The sequence below is a fragment of the Heterocephalus glaber genome, unplaced genomic scaffold, assembly GCF_053883595.1.
Source record: "Heterocephalus glaber isolate CG9 unplaced genomic scaffold, H.glaber_assembly_v1.0 deba00001610, whole genome shotgun sequence".
Lineage (NCBI taxonomy): Eukaryota > Metazoa > Chordata > Mammalia > Rodentia > Bathyergidae > Heterocephalus > Heterocephalus glaber.
The window spans coordinates 13,691,617-13,706,444 of record NW_028258381.1 but is presented as its reverse complement, the minus strand read 5'-3'; the positions used below and the strand labels follow the sequence as shown (position 1 = coordinate 13,706,444).

Here is a 14,828-nt window from a genome sequence, read left to right as displayed (position 1 = left end):
CGTTCGTTTACAAGCGACCGGGCCACTGTATCACAGGAGCCCTGGAGAGCAAGATAATGTTCTGCAAAGACAACAAATAGAAGACACTGAAGTCTCCCTGAGTAGCACTGATATCTAGCTTAAAATTAATTGCAATGTTTCAAATGCATCTCTTCGAGGAGCCTGTGTGCGGAGTAGGTTGTCTGCTGGGTGAGACAGGACGGGGACATTTCCAGGACAATATCCTGCAGGTGACTTGAGCTAATCCTGAGCATTCCTTCCTCCTCTGTCTCTCAGACCTCTGTTTTAGAGGGTTTGGGCTGGTTCCCTGAACCAAGTCCTGGAATTTTAAATGGATATTTACAGTATTCAACTTAATTACTTACGTGGAAAGATAGAATTTAGTCATTCAACAAAGAGACGGGGCAGGAAGTGCCCATGTGCTGCTCCACTCCGTTCTCCCATGCTGCCTGCTGTCAGCTGTGTGTCAAGCTTTCCTCCTGAGGCAGAAGACGTCAGACAGAGTAACCCACCCACGTCCCTGGGAGTCGAGCCTCCACCAAGATGCTCAAGCCTTACTCGTAGGGTGCTGTGTTATTTCCCAACACGCTCCTGAACGGTCAGCCCAGGAAGCTGAGTCAGGCTGTGCTCCTCTCCTGGCCAGCACCAGACCGGATGTGTCCCCTACCACCTGGATAGTTTGGGTGCACGTCCCCCTCCATGCCCCCCATGGACATCTCAGAAAACACAGGACATTGCGCTGTCGGCCTCAGGGGAGGTACACTGAGTCAGTGGGAAGCCCTGCACTGCCCCGGTCACTTCCTGGTTGCCTACACTTCATAGCCTCAGTTTCCTCTTTTTTAAATGCATGTTTGTAATCCATAATGAATACATTCGTCACAGGGAGTTGGTATATACCCCTGTTCACTTTAATCTTTTTGTTTCCCCTTTCCCCTCCTCTCCCTCCTGTCTTCCCCGTCCCCAGATCCCCTTCTCATCTCTACAAAGTCTACCTTCCTGTTTTGTATCATCTCTATTGTTTTGCTCTTTAAACTGTTTATATTTTGGGTGACTCATATGAGAAACTGTGTGATATTTAATTGTCTGTGTCTGATTTATTTCACCTAGTATTATGATTTCATATTGCATCCATTTTCCTACAAATGACTCAAATTTACCTTTTTTATGGCTGAGTAGTACTTTATTGTGTATATACAGAGCCTGCCCAAAAAATGTATACACACTGTTGGAAAAGAAAAATAGTCTGATGCTTATTCAACAGATGGTGTTACCTTCACCTGGGGGACCCTAGAGGATGTCATACACCACAGAAACCCACTACACTGCCGGCCCTCAGAGAAGAAACTGAAAATGCATGTGCAGCTATCTCAATGGCCAAGGGCACCCGAGCAGCAGTTCACCTACTAATAAATGTGTGGAAGCCGGTGGCCACCACTTTGAGCTCTGGTAACTGTAGAGGCCAAAGGAACCTTGTGTTAATCTCGTGATGTCTCAATACATTTAGTATTAAAATGTTTATGTTTTTCTTTTCCTAAAGTGTGTGTATATTTTTGTCTCTCTCCATATATATACACTCTCATGTATACATAATCTCACATTTTCTTTATCTAGCACATAAGATGCTTCTAAGATTTAGCTATTATGAGTTGTGCTGCTATAAACATGGGTATTTCTTTTTTAAAACTGGAAATTTTGGGCCGGGGATTTAGCTCAGTGGTTCCAATGCCTGCCTCGCAAATTCAAGGTCCTAAGTTTGATCCCCAGTACCAAAAAAAAAAAACAACTGGACATTTCTCTCATTTTCAAACCATAAAAGATTTTTTTCTCTGCTATTGTCCACCAGGCATGGCTTCTAGTTTCATTTTCTTGATCCCATCTACTTGTCAGGTATAATATCCCAGCTCTGCTGCCCATGCATATATCTAGAGCAAATAGGTATTTCAGAACTTAGCAGAAGTTTTGAGGGACAGTGATAGACAACAAGACAGCACTGAACAGCAGGAGAGAGAGACAGAGAGAGAGAGGGACAGATAGACACAGAGAGAGACAGAGAGGCAGAGAGACAGAGAGAGGGACACTTAAGTATTACATAGTATTAAATATCCCTCTACTCTGTAGTCCCAACTCCCAGCACTGACTTTCTCATGGGCTACCACATTGTACCAACCTCTTCTATCCACCATTTCATCCTTGCCATCAAAGAATTTTAATGAACATACTGATATCTATTCCAACGTAAAAACCTGGAAGGACAGAAGCATCAGTGATAAGTTGGAAATATAATTCGAGTTGCTCTGACTCCAGTGAAGTAGGAATTAACCATTAACTGAGACTCAGGGTTTTTCCCAGGACCCAGAGCCAGGAAGAGGCGGAGGCAGGGCCTGCGTCTACATCTTCCCAGCCCAGCCCAGGCCTCCTGACATTCCCCCTTCCCACCAGGATGCCCACACCAGAGTGTGTGACAAACAGGATGAATGCCACAGACCCACTAAATACATGGAAACTGAAATCAAGATGCAATTACAATAGCTGAGAACAATGAAACAGCTAGAGGCGAATCTACCAGATATGCCCAGAACTTGCACCCTGAAAGCTACAAAGCGCTGATGAAATAAACCAAAGAAATCATCACTCAAGGGAGACACATACTGTGATTATGGATTGCAAGGACCAGCAGAGCAAAGATAACCCGTTCTTCCCCAGTCTAGCGACAGCCTCAGCGCAATTTCTGTCCAGATCTCAGCAAGATTGTTTTATAGACATAGACAAATTTATTCTAAATGGATCTGAAGAGGCCCAGAGCCTAGGGCTAAAATAATCTTAAATAATTATAAAATGGAGGAATCTTTCTTCCTGACATTAAGACTCATTATATAGCTACATAATCAAGATGGCATGGTGTTCTGTGGAGGGACAGACACATGGATCAATAGAACACCATGCTCAACACCATTGGGATTTGGAGAAACACAATCAAAATCACAATGATTCCCCGTGTCAACCAGTCGGATGGAAACCCACAAGAACAACTAGTGGAGAACCTGGGGCTCTCAAACATCGCTGGTGGGAATGCAAAATGGTACAACCGCTTCAGAAAGCAATGTGGAAGCGTCCCACAATGCCAAACATACATGTACCACATGATAGCAATTCTGATCCACACCCAAGAGCTACGAAGACTTGTGTGGAAATAAAACTTGAATATAAATGACATTAGGAGCACGTTATTAAGAGCTAAAAAGTACAAGAGTCAAACAGTCTGCTCACGAGTGAATGTGCAAAATGTGACATATTTGTAGAATAAAATGTTTGTTGGAAGATGGATGAAATCCAAATAAATTCTACTAAACGTATGATTCTTTTTCTAAGAAATGACAAGAAAAGGCAGATGGAAATTGCAAAGGGATGTTTACTATTTAGGGATTAGAAGAATTCAGAAACATGTATGTTTAGGTTGTGCTGATGGCTTCACAGTTCTATAAATTCACTAAAAATATCAGGTTTCACTTAAAATGGGTGAATTTTGGGCACATATATTGCTGATGGATGGAAATCTTGAGACCACGCTGCGTGTTGGTTGCAAAACGATCCTTTCTTCTGTTTGAGAATATGACTCGATTTTATTCCAGCATCCAAGTTTTGTTGTTGTTTGTTTATTTCTTGACCAGAAAATGTGCTCCTTCCTTTATAAAGCATGAAAAATGGTGTCAAGGGAAGGGCAGGAAAAGCCCGGTCCAGCTGCTAGCTCTGGGCCCTCGCCGAGCGCCACCAATGTTGTGAAGCTAAATAAACACTGGGGGCGTGGGAGGGGGCGGCTGACCTTTCTGACTCTCTGGCTCCATCTTGCTCCCATCTGTCCTCCTGTTTGGTCTGGGACTCCAGTTGGAGGGCGCCTGGCTCCAGAGCACTGGGAGGCTCTTGGCTACTGTGCCTGACTCTGAAGGACCAAGCTCCCAGGACCCCATGGCCAAGCTCCTACTGCACAGGAGGAAATCCACATGCAAAATCCAGCAGTAATGGCTTGGTGTCTCCCACTGGCGGACCAAGAACCCTACGGTGTCCCTGTGTCTGTTACGGGCCCTCCACGCAGAGCACGAGTGAGCACTGTGTGAGGCCACCTCAGAAGCTGTCCCTGAGAAAAACAGCCCAGTGACTCGCAGTCGGGGACCAGCAGTGCTGCAGTTGGCAGCTGGTGAGCAGTGGGTGCCCTTCACGTGCATCAGTGTTGGGTGCCTGCCTTCCTGATGCCATGATTACGAGCTGGGTTTTGTTCATTAAGAACAGTGGTGCTGATGTGGGAATCACTGGTCACAGGCACTGCCAGGGTGGCAGAGCCCCATGGCAGTGCGACCTTCCCTTGCATGTGGCTCTACCTAACCCCAGGGAGGTCTGGCCCTGGGTCCGGGCGTGGCCGTGTATGCACGAAACTCCAGCGCCTTGGAAGGCTGAGGCCCGAACCTCACAAGTGTGAGTCCCACCTGGGAAAAGTAAAAAATGAAAAACTCCAGGGTTGTCGCTCAGTTCAAAGGGCCTGGGTTCGATTCCCAGGACAAATAAATAAAGAAGGCCCTGGATTTGCCAACGTTCGAATTCCTGCCTGGGTTTTCAGAAAAATATTAACAACTCCTCCCCAGACCCCATTTCTCCTGGCTCACAACCCAGGCCAGGATCGGAGGGAAGGGACAGGTGGACCCAGGAGGTGCCGAGAGGGAGAGCAGAGTAGACCGTGGCAGGAGGGCTCAGAACAGGGCTCAAACATGAGCCTGGCAGATGGTGGGAAGGGCTGGCAGTAGCAGGAAGAGCACTTTCCATACGAAAGCATCCCCAGAAAGAGCCAAATCTAAATGCACTCTCTACAAACGGTGAATGTTGAGCCTCAGTTTACCTGACTTGGATCTGGCTGTTCTCCCATTCGCTTCCCTGTGCTCTGTGTAGGTTTATTGCTTTCTCAACTGTCCTGAAGACGGACAGAGCGAAGCAGTCCCTGGAGCCCACTGGGCTCGGGGCCAGCTCCCGAACACTCAGGTCCCCGACATCAGGAGCCCCGGATTCTACAGCTGCATCCGTCAACATCAGTCAGCGCAGGGCAGAGCGGCACACTGGGGCCTGAGGGCAGGATGGAAAATTCAACGACCTCATTTCAAAACAGCTTGGTAAAGAGAAAATGATGCAGAGGGAGCAAGAGGCTCTGGTTCCATGTACACACTTGGCTGCAGGCAGGGGAAGGGCCACCCTGTGCAAAGGAAGGGAGCGGGAGGCTGCCGGGTTCGAGCAGAGAAGGAGGGGGAGATGAAGTGCCCAGGCCGCAGGCACCTGCGTAGTCAACGTCCTTCCTCCGGGAGGCCACAGTCTCAGAGTTGCAGGTGATCCAAAACTGCTGTGAATGTTTAAATAAAAATGTGTTGCTGTAAAAGACACATTGCCACAAATCCTCCTCAAAAATCCTCTCCCTCGCTCCAAACACGCTCTTCCCTCCCTTCATTCTGGCCACTTTTTAAAGCAGCTCCGGAGTCCTCTTCACTGAGTGTCTTTACGAGGTATGATCACACATACTAGTGGACGCTGCTGCTGAGCGCCATCCAACATAAAGGCAGCTTGTAACACATAACTCTGTCTTCATTCGCTTTATTCATTGATCTGGCACCATGCAGCTTCTGGCTGTTCCCCAGAGTCACAGTGGCCGTGAAAGGGAAATGTTTTGAATCAGTTCAGGACTTTGAGGCAACCAGGACACTACAGCTAAAGACCCTCAGGAAAGAGGATTCCAGAGCTGCTGCAGGAAGTAGCAAGGACAATGGGATGAGTGTGTTCAGAGAGAGGGGACTGTTTTGAGGGGGATTCCTGACAGTGTTTCTTTTAATGTAATAATAAATATTTTGAATTTAAACTCTCAGTGCCCTTTTATCATACCTCACATGGTGTCCATCCTGTAGTACCAGGTGTGCAGCAAGATAAAGGCTTGTGACCCGGATGCTGCAGTGAATGAAATAACAGAAGTGAGGTGACGGGAGAGAGAGGAGGCGAGGATATGGAGAGCAGTGGCACGGGCAGCAGCTCAGAGCTCGCAGCACATAGCGAGGGAGCATCCATTCAAAGACGCTTTTATTGCAGTTTTGCAAGTGGCAACAGGAGAACTGGTTGGTGGGATAGAACACATTTCTTATGAGAACATTTGCTGTTTTATGGCTTCAGAAAGGTGCTGCTTTAGCACACCTTGGTAGCAGGATCCTCTTCCCACACAGAACTGAAAATCCATTCTCTCTCCACAGATGCAGGATCCTGGTGGACTCTGCTGATGTCAGCCAGAAACTGTGCAGCCACAACGATGGTTCTGAAGCAGGGTCCCCTCCCCAGACCTCACTGGAACATGGCCCCCAAGGCAGCGGTGCAGGGAGGGCTGTGCTGCCCCCAGGTGGCGGTGACGTACTGGGGCCAGGCAGCGCCCTGCTCTTGTGCTGTGGCGAGAGGAAGTCCTTGTCCCTGGAGAATGCGCTACTCAAGGCCCTCTGGGAGCTGAAGCTGAGTCTTCACCAAGCCCCAAGCCCGCAGCACCCTGGACTCGGACCTCAAGCCTCCACGACTGGGAGAAGCCCATTTCTTTTCCAAATAAATGAGCTACTCTGAGAGATCCCGAGATAGCGACGCGAAACAGACTAAGGCAAACACTTTCTCTCTCACCTAAAATCTTGTTATAATAGAAAAAATATTTCCAAAACCTTCTAGCAGAATCGGGAAGATGACATCTTTAGCCATGCTGCACATTTACATCGCTCGGGCCCACAGAGAAACGGACACGGGGGACACAAACAGTGCGCCAGGCAACGACTGAGACGAAGGAGCAGGAGGGTGGTGAGGCAGGTCCCACCCGGCTGCATCGGCATCGGCATCGGCATCGGCAGCTCCGCTCGGAAGCAGCTCCCCCCAGCTCCGTTATTCCCGTGCCACCTGAGTGGGATGAACGCAGAAACCGGAGAGGCTCAGCGACACCCAAGTAACCGGCAAAACCCAAAAGGAACCAGAGCCAGGGTCCCCAAACCCCAGTTAAAATGGAAAATATGGACAGATTTGCAGGCACCAAAGCTGAAGTGTCTCACGATGAAATAGTCACTGCAAACGTAACAAAGAGGTCAATTCTAGGCAGGTCGTGTTGTCGCCAATGAAGCTAAGCTACAGACCACCTACTTGTGCCTGTTTATTCCGAGTTCATGGCCAGGGCTAGCGGTGAGCAGCTAAATTCTTATTTAACTTTGTATTATTTTGGTTACAGGTAATTTCCCCGAGTTTCATAAGCTTCAGCAACCACAAACCTAAATCCATCCTCGATTTCCAGAGTAAAGATAACCTAAAAAGAAAAAATACAAACAATACAATAAATAGGGGGCCAAGGTTATTAACAGACAATTTAAATGAAATAGAAAATAAGCATAAAAACTTAGGCTCCATTTCATGGAAATGCAGATTGAAATAAAATGAGAAATTTTGTCTCATTCAGATTACAAAAAAATTTAAGTGGTTGATAATACTCACTTTTGTGTATGTGTGTCATGTTAGTTAAAGTCGAAATTAACAACATTTTTTAGAAGAACAAATTGGTAGGATCTATAAAAATATATAAAATGCCTTTAACTCAATTAATTTGGCTTCTAGCTGGGCGTGATTCCAGCAGTTGGGAGGCTGAGGCAGGAGGATCATTGGGAGTTTGAGGCCAGCCTGGGCTATACAGCAAGACCCTATCTCAAAATATCTATCTATCTATCTATCTATCTATAGATAGATAGATAGATAGATATGTATGTATATGTATATATATGTTTCCAAGAACTAACCCAGCACCAACACATATTCTTTACAGAGATATTTACAAAGGTTTTTGGTGTAACATTTTGGAAGTCAAATTAGAAGAAACCTAGATTAGTAAGGACGCAATTGTACACGTAGTGCCTTTAAGGGGGTCGAGAAGATGTGTGTGCCCCATTTAGAGAAATACTCCAAGTTAGGGACATATTTTTACACGTAACATTTAAAAGTTAAAAATAAACAAGCAGTTCCTATCATCTGTATTGGGTTCCTCTGGGAGAAGTGTTGACCTGGATGGAATTGTTAGATTTACGAGAGGTTGAAAATTGTCACAGCCCTTAGGCTGGGGCCCCTTCTCTCCCTGGGGTACACCGGCTGTGGAATTTCCATCTCCTGTAGGCTTGTATCTGAAGTCAGTTTTCTAAACTCATTTCTATAAGCACTTCCCATTTTTGCCCATAGACCTCTTTGGCTGGTGGGATTTTTAGTCCTGAGCCTCCTGATCCCCCCTTCATCTGGAATGCCGGCCTTTCGCCTGACCGAGGCCTGGCTGTTCATCCTGGGACAGAATTGCACTTTTCACTGAGTCTTTGGGAGGCAGCCTCAGGTTGTTCGACCTACACCCTAGTCTAGTGTGTGACATGAATCCCTTTGTCCCTGTGAGGACGCCATTCCACTTGCCTTCCACTTGGGCCTTGGACCTGCCTGGGTTGATTCTCACAGATATGCCAGAGCTATTTCCATGAGTGAGGAAGACAGTCCAGTGACCCTGTGAGCCAGAGGCATCCAGCATCTAGCCCCACCGCCCCTCCTGACGCACCCACCTCTTGGGTTTACAGTAAGGTAATAAGCAGGGAGGGCTTCGGGTGTTTCCTAAGGTGCTGTCCGGCCACAAACACTGTGGCTGCTTTCCCTGAGGTTTCTTGTTTTTATTCCCCTCTTTGTGCAGCTCACAGACTGATGCTCAGTAGGCTTGCTGAGGTGACTCACATAGTGAGGGTGAGATTGAGAGCTGCATCTCAAGCCCCGACCCCAACCCTTCCTCCATGATAGCCAGCACCCCTTTGGGCTTCCCCACCTCCTGCAGAGGTGCCTGGGGGGGGTGTGCAATCCTTACCTGACTCAGGTACACTAACTGTGTTTGCATAGAGCCCTGTGTTTCCATCCAGAGAAAAGCAGGGGGAGGGAGAACCTGTTGTCTGAACTTCCTTTATTTAGAAATCTTGCTCCTAAGGGGAAGGAAGTGGGAGGGCTAGGGGAAAGGATAGAAGGGAATGGGATTAATATGAGAAAATGGAAAAATAGGAACAAAATCTTTGCAACTAGGGAGGACTGGAGGGGTTGAAGGGAGGGCTGGGCAAGGGTGAAAAATAAGAACCAAGAGAGATTATGGAAAGGTGCAAATTTCCAATGATGAATGTCATTATATTGTATTCCTAAAATGTACCAATGATTAGAATGAATAATCGATAGTGCAAAATAGGAAGAAAAGGTCCAAAGGGGTAGGAGTAGTGGGAGGGGCAGGGGAAAGGAAAGAAGGGAAAGGAAAAAATGATGAGAAATGGAAAAACTGGAAATAAAGTCTTTGTAAATAGGGAAGGGTGGAGGGGGTGAAGGGAGGGCTAGGAATGGGGAAAAAATAAGAACCAAGATGCATCATGTAAAGGTACAATTCCCAATGAGAAATGTAATTGTGTTGTATACCTACAATGTACCAATAAAAGAATTTAATACAAAAAAAAAAAGAGAGAAATCTTGCTCCTTTGCCATTTTGGATAAAGGTGACTTGGGAGATAGTCTAGGGAAAAACGAATGGAACCCCTTCATGTTTCAAATAACACAAAGGAAACATGGACAAGGATCCACCCCCCAGGTCCTACAGTTTTGCTCATGAGAAAGGAATCCAAATGTGGTGCTGGGACAGAACACTAGAGACCCTCGAGGCGCTTACCAGGCCCACGCGAGTCCCCGTGACTTCCCACCCACCCAAGGAGCCATGTCCGCTCTGGCACCCTAAACTACTCAGATCCAAGGAGAATCCTCTTTGGGGTTGGAAGCTGGCAATAGTGAGCACAAAGCCAGGTGGTGACCTCACAAGCATTTGGTAGGCACTACCATGTAAATGTTGGTGTCTCCCCGAAACGTATATGCTGGGATCCTAACCCCCAGGAGATACAGCCTTTGGGAGGTCAGCAGGACACAGGGGCTGCAGCCCAAATGGGAGAGACCCACGTGAGCTCCCTCACCCCTTCCACCATGGGGCACACTGCTAGGAAGAGCCATCTAGGAAACAGGAAGTAGGCCTCACCAGACCCTGAATCTGGTGGCACCGTGGTCTTGGATTTCCAGCCTCCAGAGCTGGGAGAAATAAATTTGATAGAGCCTGGTCAAACAGAGACAGTGCAGGGAAGATAAAATCAAAGCAAAGCAAGGCCAAACATTGGCATGCCCAGTCCTATCTGAGTCCTGGAAGCTTTAGCTCACAGCTTTCCACGGGAATCAGCACATGGTCAGATGAAAATATAAAGGCACCAGAGACTAGAGCTGCCAGTATGCAACACAGCGCTTAAACCCATGCCTGTCTCTTTCACTTTCCAATCAGCTGACAGTGTAGAAGATTTGAATTCAAGAGTAGAGACAAATATAAATTTTCTTTGAAATGATAAGCTACACAAAAGAATGCTTCCCTGGTAGACTGTAAGACTCACAAAAGAACCATAGGCATGGAGAAGGAGCCAGGTAAAGGGACACACTTTAATATGAGATCTGTCTTCCAGCTCCACTAGGAACTTAATGACTTCCTAACCCAGAGTAGAATCTTTGTCTCACTAAAGACCTGAACCAACAATGGCTATGTGGCTAAATCCTTCCAAGCCCACAGCTAGGCCCTGACTGACCTACAAAGGGATCCACAGCTAGACCCTAGTTGACCCATACAGAGATCCATAGTTAGACCCTGGATGGCTCATGTGGGGATCCATAGCTAGACCCTGACTGACCCCCAAAGGGATCCATAGCTAGACTCTGGACTATCCACGTGAAACCAAGCCCAGCCTGGAAAGGAACTCTGGAAAACACATTGCTCAGGAAGAGCCAGGTGGACACCCCAACCCACGCCATGGTAAAGGAGCCACACCTCCCAAGGAGAAGAAACTCAGACCCCAGGTAAATGCAGGAGGAGATGGCAATAACCCCTCCTGTCACTCACGGGGAGACCCCCAGTCCTCCTCTACTCAACTGCTAAGAAAGGAAGTGGGCCCCACCAGGCAGAGGGAATAAAAAGGAAGAGAGGAATGGGGGTCTTCTCTCAAGCCTGGTGGGTCTTAGATGCTGCTTTCTGCGGAGCTGTCCCCCTTCCAGGTGCCTGAGGTGATGTGGCACCCCTGTGGCTGTATCACCCACCCAGGCTGCAGACCACACACGCCAGGGCCGGGGCCGGTCGGAGTTTCTCTCTCCTCCCCGCTCTGCGGTTTGCTCCTGGAAGGAGTGAGTCAGACCTGGCTCACACGGCATCACCAGGACGCAGCCTGTGTCTGGCCCGAGAGCTGCTGAGTCAGTGTGCACTAATCGGATCAGTGGGCAGAAGAAGTGACCTCTACTGACCTCGGTGCCACAGGCGTGCGCCGTGAAGACCACCCAGAGACCCTGCTCCGCAGCTCGAGGCCCTGATCCTCCGGCCACACAGCTTCAGGGGCTTCCCCAGGACCAAAAGGTGGGAGGCGTCCCCCAGAGACAAAGGCTGCTCCCAGATGGCGAGGAAGTGTGGGTTCCATGTGGCCGATGCTCAGCAGAGGTGGCTGCACGGAAAGGTCCAACCAAGGAAGGGATCAGGGTGGGGAGCGGGAAGCCAGGGACTCGGGGTGGGTGGCTTGGGTCCCCCCAGGCACAGCAACGCCAGAACCCCAGCACCAGCGGCTGGTCAACACCACTGTCCCCAGAATACAGGGCGCGCAGAAGGGACTGAACTGATAATCCAAGTATGAAGATGGCAGGTGACATTTGAGGCTTTAACAAGAGGGAACCTGGGTAAGTTTTCAAGCAGGACAGGGGCAGAAGTAGAGCTGAACTTCGGGGATGTGCGAAAGAGGAGCTTTGGGCCCCTGATTCATCGCAGGACAGGGGCAGCTGGCGGGCTTGAGACCTCCAGCCCTGGCCCAGCTCCTGAAACTCCGTGCTCAGATGTTGCCATCTAGTGGCAAGAGCTTGCAAATGCCACCTTCTTCCCTCACCCTTAAGGATGAGAATCTTTCCAGCATTTTTCTACCAAAACAATTTCCTTTTCAGACGAGACATATTTAAAATTGATTTTGTTTTTGTGCTCATCAGCCTCCTAAATATGAACATAATAATAAGGGAAGTGTCACACCCAGGACTTAACCGCCTTGAAGTCAGGGATTTACTGTGGCCTTTCTTGAGCTCGCTGTTTCTTGCCCTGCAGAGACGTCTGCGATCAGTGAAGTGCTCTGATTAATTCAGAGTGACTTTGGTAAAGGGGATGAAGTAGCTGCTGGATGAAGGAATGAAGCTGGGCATGGCCGTGGTTCCCTGGTGGTCATGTGGGGTCGGGGTTAGGACGTCCTAGGTTTCTCTGATGCTCACACTCTGGAGTCTCAAATGCAGTAAACGACCCGTTCCTGGGAGGAAGTAGCGGTGAGGGGACCCACCGCAGCGCAGGAGCAGGCTGTGTGTGTCCTGAACGCCGAGCCCCTCTGCCTGGCAGCCAGTTTTGTGGCACCGTGGTGACTTCCTATCTTGGATGCTGGGTCTGCAGCAGAAGCATCCTCTGAGGCAGCTGAGACACCTCAAACCCCTAAACATCAATGGGGTCCTGGCAGCTGAGCAGGCAGTGGTTCCCATGGCAATGGCGGAGTTTCCGGGCCTCTCTTGTGACCCTGCCCCTCCGCGGTGACAGCCTGCGCTCTTCCGGGGCAGGTGAGAGCTGCCCTGGACTACATGAGGCTGCCTCCCGCTCCTCCTCCGGCTCTCGAACCTCTCCTCCTCCCGTCATCTCTGCACTCGCACTGATGGTGCAGTCCCAGCGCTGCCCCTTTGGCTACCCTTCCACCTACAGTGAACCAAAGAGCCGCACGTCCTCACCTGAGTCAGGCGCAGAAGGGGTGAGGGGAGCCTGTGTCACAGGACGGGGCGGGCGCAGGGGCCCCCACGGGGTAACCATGCTGACGAGGCCCTGCGGGGCCCCGGAAAGAGCCAGCGCAGCGCTGTCTCGTGGCCCCTCCCAGGCCCCTGCTGGTCACTGAGCTCAGTGCCTGTTCCTGTTACGCCCTCTGGGCCCCCGCCCCCACCTCTAACTATGCGCCCACTTCCCTCTGCGGGTGTTTGCTCTCCTTCGTCCCAACCGTGACACCCCCACTGCCTTCCTCCCCTCCCTCCCTGCCTCTGCCCCTCGCCCACCAGGCGTCTGTCTGCATTCTGAACCGCAGGTGCCCGAGTGGCCCATGCTGGGTGCCCCGCGTGGCAGGTCCCGTGTGTCCTCACCCCCGAGGTGCACACTTGCTCCTGTCTCCCTCCCCTGGCCCCACACTCACTACCAGCCTCATCTGCAGTGAACGTGGAGGGAAGCTCAGGGCGCCTGCACCCTTCCCCCAGGAGATACGGAGCCCCAGCTGCAGCAGACAACAGTCAGAAGAAGCAGAGGAGGAGGAGTCAGCAGTGTGGGTCTGGCGACAGACGTGCTGGGAACCTGGATTGCCTTGGGCACCACCTCACATTCATGCATTCTGTTGCCAGATGAAGGACTCCCACCTTCAGGCCTCAGTTTCCTCATCTGTGAAGAGGTGGTGAGGATTAAACCTCACCCTAAATAGAACAGTCTCCAGACTGTACCTGGGATGTACAGTTAACCCCAGGTGTTGGCTTGACTGGCTTAGCTGGCCAGGGGATTAATTCACTCAGGTCTTAGCTGGGTGAGCTGTTAGGTGGGGCTCATGGAGATGATCACTCTGATCTCCAGCTGCCCTGAACTGAGCAGCTTTGCTCCCTCACACTGTTTGCCATGATGTTTCTGCCTTGGATCCAGCTGACCGTGGACTGAACCCCCTGAGAACATGAGCTAAATAAACCATGCCTCCTTTACGTTGCATACCTCAGGTATACCACAATCCATACCACAATGGAAAAGCTGGCTGATACATGGGATGAACCACACTGGTACTTTCCTTCCTCCTTGTTACACCATTTCTTCGCCATTGGAACCCCTCTGCCCATCATCCCAGACTCCCACAGAACTGAGCGCCCCTACCCTATTTCATCTTTCTGCATGGCCAGAAGCTCAGGGCATGGAGTGCTGGGCACAGTGACTCCATGGGCCTGGTGACAGGAAGGGGCTGGCCATTGCCAGCCCCTGTAGGGTTTCCTATTTCTAGGCAGGGCTGAAAGACAGCTGACACCCTGCTTTCCTCCCTGGCTGCCTCCACGGGGAGCCCCCAGTCTTCTTCACTTGCAGGATTTGCTACAGATGTTTCCAGAGAAACAGGGGTGAATGAAAACCCGAAGACCTCCTGTTTCTGCTTGGATCATGGGGCTGCAGCCTGGCTTACCAGGGGTGACCAGAATCCCACAGCTGCACCCTCCCCCTCCACTCTGCATGGTTGGGAGGGGACTTTGAGGCTCTGGTGACTGTCCAGCCGGCCCCTGGCTCCTGCGCTCAGCCAGGCCAGCTCACCAGCGTGCCATGGAGAGTCTGCCTTGCACTCGTCCTCAGCACACCAGGGAGCCAGCCAGCACCTGCCCTGGGGCCCCGTGACTGCAGGCACCTGACCAGGCCTCAGGCCATTCCTATCACCTGTGAAAGCAGCCAATCCCAGCCTCGCTAGTCCACAGTGGCAGTGCACAAGTGCCCATCAAAGCCCCTGGGTAAATAAATACCCACCGAGGGACGGAGGAGGAGTGCGTGCCCTGTCTTGTTAAGACTGAGCTTACGGGACTCAGCAAAACTGCCTTGGTCTGTTAGGATTTAATTTCTTTCATGTATGGTTTGGATCTAAAATGTCCCCCAAAAGCCTCCTGTGTGG

The 14,828-nt window shown here is 50.0% G+C and overlaps 1 long non-coding RNA gene across 1 annotated transcript; it reads right to left on the bottom strand.

Moving 5' to 3' along the window:
- Positions 1-3,391: 3,391 nt before the first annotated feature.
- On the bottom strand, positions 3,392-13,131 carry LOC110348199 (uncharacterized). Its single transcript, XR_002393212.2, has 3 exons — positions 12,895-13,131; positions 11,401-11,594; positions 3,392-7,342 (listed from the first exon to the last, which is right to left on the bottom strand). It is a non-coding gene; the product is annotated as an uncharacterized LOC110348199 (long non-coding RNA).
- Positions 13,132-14,828: the final 1,697 nt, after the last annotated feature.